Genomic DNA, 7,429 nt, shown 5'->3' on the forward strand with positions numbered 1-7,429 from the left:
ATTTTGGGGCTACTGTAGCACGTTCGTTTTTATTTAGCAAATAGTGTTCAAACATAGACTAATTAGGCTCAAAACGTTCGTCTCGCAATTTCCCACCAAACTGTGCAATTAATTTTTCTTTTCGTCTACATTTAATACTCCATGCACGGGCCATAAACATTCGATGTGACAGGTACTGTAGCAATTTTTTGGAAGTTAGGGTAGAACTAAGGGGGTGTTTGGGACTGCTCCACAAACTCTGCTCCACAAACTCCACCGTGGAGCAGCTCCACAAAAAACTGGAGTTTGTGGAGTACCTCTTTAGGTGCTCTCACAACTCCACCCTTTTTCCTGGAGCAGAGTGCGTGGAGCTAAAACCGTTTGGCTAAAAAACGTGGAGCAGAGCTGAAAAACGTGGAGCGGAGCAGTCCCAAACACGCCCTAAACAAGGGCTTATTTTATACCCGCCGCAAGCGACGCTGCATGCGGGCCCCGTCTGCTACCGGGCGCCGGCGGCCGGCCCATACCCCTTGCCATGGTCAGTCGTCTTCGTCGTTCACACGCGCACGCGGGCACGGCTCACGCCGCGCACCTCGTGGCAGCGGGTAGTACGACGCCTGGGGGCCCCACTCCTCGGCTCCACCAGAACTCCGAGCGTTTCCGAAACTACCCCCGGTCCAACCATGCATTCACATTTGGATCTCCAGGCGCCAGATTGTTTGAGACTAGTATATTGCGCGCGCCATTGCGCGCGTCGGTTATCCAACCAAAGATGCAGCGCAGGATTAAACAATCATCTAATTTTTAGTAACCGACACGACAATTACTCATGGTCGTAGCATGAGGATGGTATGTACATATATTTTACATAGATGTGCTAAGCGTGGTAATGGTGCACCTTAGATGCACAGGTCCGGTCTGTAGAGCTAACATAACAGTTGACGACACTTGCAAGCTTTATACATTAGGGTTCATGACACATATTTTATAGACACGGTGACAATTTCAGGTAATTAAACATTGTAGGTCAAGCACTCGGTGATGACCTTGCTAGCATCTCGCTTCTCGGTCTCAGAGGTCACTATCTGTGGAGACAAAAGCTTCGTAGGTGGATGAATCTGTATGCAGATTTGGTTTTGTTAGCTCTCTGTGGTTTGTGAGGCATAAGGAGATTCAGTTTGACACTTCAGAAATTTACCAGGTCCTGGAGGCATATGTGTGCATTGAGAAGGCAAGTAAAAGCAGTCTAAAAACAGGCAGTAACCTGACATGGCTGAAGAGGTTAACTCGAGCATAAATAAATGTCACAGATGCATGAATCGAAATGTAAAATAAAATGTAAAAAAAAGACTCACCAAAACAACAGATCGTTTCGGAATCCTAGGTGATGATTGAATCGGTAGGAAATTACTATTTCATCGCTACATGGCAAGGCCAAATAAAATAGTCTCTACTAACTGGACATGCATAATTTGGACATCGGACTAAACAAAAGGAACAGGAGAGCTTACCAAGTTAGCCGGCTGCATTGGCGTTCACGTTGTACATGTGCAGGCTGAAAGTAAACCCAACAAGAGGTTTAGTGCAATACAAAGCAAACACAGCTATAATCGAGCAAACCATAATATAATACTAAAGGGGTCAAACAAAGAGGATGAGATGGCAAAGTGGATAGGGAGGTGTCTAACCTTTGCCTAGGCAATATCACAGCTACATGGTGTGGTATAGTATAAGCAAGACCCCAAACATGGACCTGGACCAGTACATCCTTGCAAAACAAATAAAAAGGAGATGTGGACAGGTAATGGAATCAAGCAAACGGACCAAAGTAAGAAAGGGAAGTTAGAATATCGAGATGTTGCTACAGCAGCAATCGGTGAAATGGCAGCACACATGCTGATCTCTTCTTTTCTGGCAGGTGGTCCAGCAACTACATATCTACCGGCAGCCTACAGAACTTGAAGCAAAGGAATATCGCATCAGTCATAAATGTATTCATAATTTCTAGGCAAAAGGAAGAGGCAGATGGCAGTCTGACAGGGCAACCATGTTTAAGCCTTCATAGATTATATCCCATAGGATTGTATGCCTGAGTCTTTACAGACCATCACAATGCATAGACGATCTAAGCATCAGAAGCACCCCATAGCCAGGTAATCAGCAAAGAGAGAGAGAAACAAGAGTAAATTAGCAACATAAGAAGAACCAAGGCCTGTGCTAACTACCAACTACAAACATGACAAATTTTACCTGAGGGAAACAGTCTCTGTAACCAGCTAATGATGTGCAGAATCAGATTGAAGGAGAAATAGCATTATTAGTTGGGAAACAAAAATACACAGGCGCTGGCCGAGTCTGTTTAGGAAAAAAAAAACTTCAGAACATGTTTCAAAGTCTGCAAATCTTAATTAAAAGGCGATGTAGCTGGGTTTGAATGATCCAGATCAACAGGAAGCAGCAAGCGGCATCAGGTTGGCATGACAGCCATCCTAAACTCCACCACATGGCAATAGGTTTCGCTTTTTTTTTCGTGGATCAAAACACAGTTGGAGAAGCCTAGTCGATATTAAGTTGTCAACTTGCATAAACTCATAGTTCATTGCAGGTGCTAAGATTTAAAAAATTAACCCATGTTATACTATAATTTTATAGAATTCACATAGATGATGTATGATATATGTCAGTTGAAAGAAGCATAAGACCACAAATAAACTAAAGTTAGTTGAATAAGATCATTATTTGGGCCACTGACTATTTTTTTAGTACAGTCAAAACCTAAATCAACCTCCGAAAGATAGACGTGTCCACAGCATACAGTGAAAGGCTAGAAGCAGCCAATTCATGATTTTGGCTGTAGCTGTAGCATAGTAAACAAATAGGAGGCATCAGAGTCCGAAGCTTTGTCATATGTGCTATGTCAAACACCAATGCGAAAAACTGGGAACAAAGGGAAAATTATTAAAACAAAGATAGAAAGAAGGAACAACCTAACAATTGCGGTAGAAGGTTTGCAGACATTCTACTACTAACCACATAGGTGAGTTTTGTTTCCCAGACTTGACAACAGGAATGGCAATATATCTTAAAACCTCGGCAGAACGTAGAAAGAGCATGATCTGTTGTATACCAAACACAGAAGACTGCAAGGCAAAGGCCCGAGATCATAGGCAAAGAAGATCGCAAAGGAAACCTTTAAAAAATTTAGAGGCCTCAGAAATATATCAATCATCGCGTGATGAAGATCTTGGAGTATCTAGACATTAGAATAGATGAAAAATGTCGAGTCTCTCACAAGATCTTGATCATTGTCTTATATTGTAGATCATAAATGGGTACGAACGATTACATCATAGGCATAACAACAAATGGATCAGTAGGAAGGAATGATAATGGCGCCTAGATCGAAACCAGTTATCGATTTCTCTTAAACAAAATTACGAAAATCAAAGTAAAATCAATACAAAGGGCCAGATCATAGACTAAGAAGATTGCAAAGGGAAGCTCTAAAAATTTTAGAGGCCTAAAAAACACATGAATCATCATTTGTTCAAGGTCTTGGAGTATCAAGACATCAGAATCAGAACAGATGGAAAATGTCGAGCCTCTCACAAGACCTTGATCATAGCTGGGTAGTGCAGATCAGCATGGGTACGAAGAATCTGATCATAGGCATGAGAACAAATGGATCAGCAGGAAGGAATGGTGATGGTGGCCAGATTGAAGGATGGTTAACAACCAAAGTGGTCATTAGCAGGCTACAAAAACAGTAGGAAATACAAAGCACCTGAATGTTGCCTTTCATGAGTGAAGTTTAGACTAATAAAAGAAATCATGCTACAGGCTGTACAACAAAATTTTGAATTAGGCAACGGCCTATTAGTTACGTAACAAATGTAATCCGTAAGGTTTGAAAGGCAATAGTGCTCAACCCTAAACCGGTATGCTCAGTTTTTTTTTTTTGAAAAAAAAGCCACCACTACAATAAGAACCCCCCCAAAAAAATAGAATCAATGTCCACAAAGCTGATAAATGAGATACTCTGCAGATATAGATCATGTACAGGTCACATCCACAGGGAATACAATAGCAGGAGGAAAATTATATTATGATCTAGATATGACAGTTCCGCAGGTGACCCAACTCCATAATAATTTGCAAAGGGACAAGCTGTGTGACTTAAGAAGGTAAAAACTAATAAGTAGAGAAAACCTAGAATCTTCTCAAGAAAGGAACAAACATTATCAGGTAGATGTTACCAATGTATGGAAGTTCCTTCTTTGCTGCCTAAACCCCTCAGCCACCCACAAAACACGAGAAAAATATTCAGGCCTAGTTCGTTCGGAACTCATAGCTTTTCTATGCTATAAAATTGAAATCCAGGAACAGATCGAACCTTGTGTAATAGTACGCAGCTTACATTTAATTTGAAGAATGCAGTAGTAAGTATACCAGCTAACTAATATACAAAGCTGATGGAAGGCATACATCAAACCACATATCATATGAAATCAGTATTAGTACAAACTATAAAATGCGAAAAATTATTTAGGTCTGTCACATTCCAGGTCATACACGTTTCATTTAAGGATTTTCACTTTGCTACTGGGAAAACCTCCACCACCACCTTGTTTTCAAAAAGCTGGAACCTGATTTTGGTTTAGCCGCAAGGCACTAAAGGTAGTCATAGAATAATCTTTCAAGGATATGAAGTACTTGTTTTGTCATCTAGAATGAGAGTTTTTTTAGTAGCATGCACACTGTACTATGAAGCCCTCGTCACAATATATCTTTGTATCGTCTATAAATTTAACACATACACCGAACCATGGGCACATATAAACAGAGAATGCCATATCGATGCATATAGGAGCAGTAACAGAACTAAACAGAGTGTTATCACCTTTTGGCAGCCGGAGAAGCGAGACAGAGCAGAGGAGAAGCCAGCCGCTTCGAAGAGAATCCGGTCAGAAGCCGCTTCAAAAAAATCTGGCGGGGACAAGCTGAGCCATCGGTGGAGGAGATTGGACGGCTGGGACAATTTAGGGCGACGTGGATGGTGCTTCTACCCTAGAAGCTGACGCGGTTTACAGGAATAAATAAATTAGACCAGATTGGAAATAAACTTAAGATTAGATGAACTTCCAAAGCAAGAAAACAATGACCTTTGCTGTCCTTCTTCTTCAGGCACGCATGCACCCCACTTGAGTTCACATAACAGCAGTGCAATAACTAAGATGTATCGAAAATTCGAAGGAACAGGAGAACCAAAATCTTGACGATGTAATCATTGGGAATAGGGCATGTGCTCAGAGCCAACAACATATAACTTGACGTCAGAAAGCGACGATCACAAGCAAGGATCATAAGGCTAGAAAGACCAAGAATATATGTATCAGTTCACAGGCAGTAAATAACAGAAGCTCAGATTGCACAAATGTGTGTATCGACATGACAGACAATGATCATAAGCAAGCATGAGCGGAAAACGAAAGGCAATCATGAGTAGGCAGCGTTATCAGAAGCTGCGATTTCATAACTAAGAGATACTGGATAGGCACTAAAAATTACCCCTCACTGGTGTCTTCAAACAACACAAATTTGAACAGGTAGGAAGAGATGCATAAAAAAACAGGAACAACCACCATCGCCTCAATTACCACAGAATAGTATGTGACTCGATAGCCAATAAAAATTACCCCTCACTGGTGTCTCCAAACAACACAAATTCGAACAGGTAGGAAGAGATGCATAAAAAACAGGAACAACCACCGTGGCTTTAATCACCACGGAACAGCTGGCAAAAAAATAGAATTTTACAGCCCATGATCATTGCCTGAGTTATGGACATAGCAGAGAGATGTAAAACGAAGGAAGAATCATCATAGCCCATGAGCATAGCCTTATTAGTTATGAAAAAGAAGGAGGAGATGTAGACTATGGAAAGATAGCCCATGATCATTGCATCAAACACTACAATAATCATCACTGCAGTACCCCATTCCCTCAAAGTAAAACGTAGCAGGACGAGAAAAGTGTATCCATCATTGAAGGTGACCAAAATGCAAACACTGAACCAGAAACCACCAGGACTACAGGGTAGAAGGTCACATGCTCAGATGTATGGCACAATAATTGCCCGCTCTCAAAATCCAACAGAACCGATCAGGCCACAGCCTACAGAATGCAAAATAATCGTTAGTAGCATGCAGCTTGGTAAGACAAGGAGACAACAATAGATCTAGGCTGAAAATGACCTTGCCTTGCTCATTTGTCTCCTTTGACCAAGATTCCCAGCTCCAAATGTCACATGCAGCGAAAAATCATGCAAGAGGAGAGTTAAAGAGAGGGAACCTAGGGTTTGAGCTTGCCGGCGGCCGTCCTGTCGCGGCGGGGCCCGCGCGCCGCGCTGGGGCATGGCCGGTCTGCCTCCACCGCCGCCTCAGTCGGCCGCGCAGAACCTGCAAGAAACAAATCGAGGTACATCTTTAAAAAACACAGGCATAAATTCGAAATACAGCCATATGAGGACCTCAGCTAGCTGCACACGCCATAGGGAGAGAAAGGAGCCGGGGGCGGGTTCGGCGTGCGAGAGAGAGGAGTCGGGCGCGGGGTTCGGCGCTAGGAGCTCCCGACCTAGGGTTTCCTGTAGCACACGAACGGCCGCGGGCTAGAGGAGGATGCGGCGCCGGGGGGCAGCCACCGGCAGGGCCCGGTCACGCTGCCCCGTGGCCGGGGACAGCCACCGCCGCCGGCTACGCGCGGTGCCGCGGCAGAGGCCGGGGAGCGGCAGCGCGGCCTGGCAACGCGGCGAGCCAGCGGCACTTGCCCGGGCGGCACGTCGTGGGGAGGTGGAGGAGGAGGACGAGGGCGACCGCAGCCTCGCCGCGCTGCTGCCGCCGGTGGCCGCCCTGGCCGCGCGTCGGGAGAGATCGGGAGAGGGAGGGAGCGGACGAGAGAGAGCGAGGAAGGGGGATCGGGAGAGGGAGGGAGCGGACGAGAGAGAGCGAGGAAGGGGAAGACGAAGCAGAAGTTTGGGGAAGGGAAATCCGAAGCTGGGTATTATATTCGTTTCGCTGGATTCTGAGAAGAAGCCGTATAAGGTAAATAAGAGCGCGAAGAATTCGAATAAGGTGGAGAGGACGACGGGAAGCTGCTCCGGACGAGAATCAGCTTCAAGAGATCTGAGCCACACGATCGCGGATCGGACGGCCAAAAAAAATCGGGCGACGTGGACGGCGTCTCCTTCTTGGAGTCATGTCCGGCTTGTTTGGGTTAATGAGCTGTTGGTCACGCGTGCATGGTCAATGACTCAATATATATAATCACACGTACGTGGACAGCTCACCAACATCATAGTCGTGGTAAACATATATCTAAAAAAACACTCAAAACGAGCTGCATGTCATCCATTTACTTCTATTCTCTCCGCTTAGAATTTTGTAGGAGTATT

At 44.4% G+C, this 7,429-nt stretch overlaps 1 long non-coding RNA gene across 9 annotated transcripts; it reads right to left on the minus strand.

Annotated features, from left to right (window-relative positions):
• Positions 1–936: 936 nt before the first annotated feature.
• LOC136461690 (uncharacterized) lies at positions 937–6,708 on the minus strand. Of its 9 annotated transcripts, none has more exons than XR_010760437.1 (8): positions 6,239–6,455; positions 4,880–6,153; positions 2,230–2,334; positions 2,018–2,104; positions 1,668–1,928; positions 1,491–1,534; positions 1,335–1,400; positions 937–1,243 (listed from the first exon to the last, which is right to left on the minus strand). It is a non-coding gene; the product is annotated as an uncharacterized lncRNA (long non-coding RNA). The 9 variants fall into 9 exon arrangements; XR_010760431.1 differs by adding an exon at positions 6,613–6,708 and having other exon boundaries at positions 1,209–1,243; positions 1,335–1,534; positions 6,239–6,437; XR_010760433.1 differs by adding an exon at positions 6,509–6,622 and having other exon boundaries at positions 1,209–1,243; positions 1,335–1,534; positions 6,239–6,437.
• Between the last annotated feature and the right edge of the window lie 721 nt (positions 6,709–7,429).

Source organism: Miscanthus floridulus, chromosome 6 (genome assembly GCF_019320115.1).
Source record: "Miscanthus floridulus cultivar M001 chromosome 6, ASM1932011v1, whole genome shotgun sequence".
NCBI classification, from domain to species: Eukaryota; Viridiplantae; Streptophyta; class Magnoliopsida; order Poales; family Poaceae; genus Miscanthus; species Miscanthus floridulus.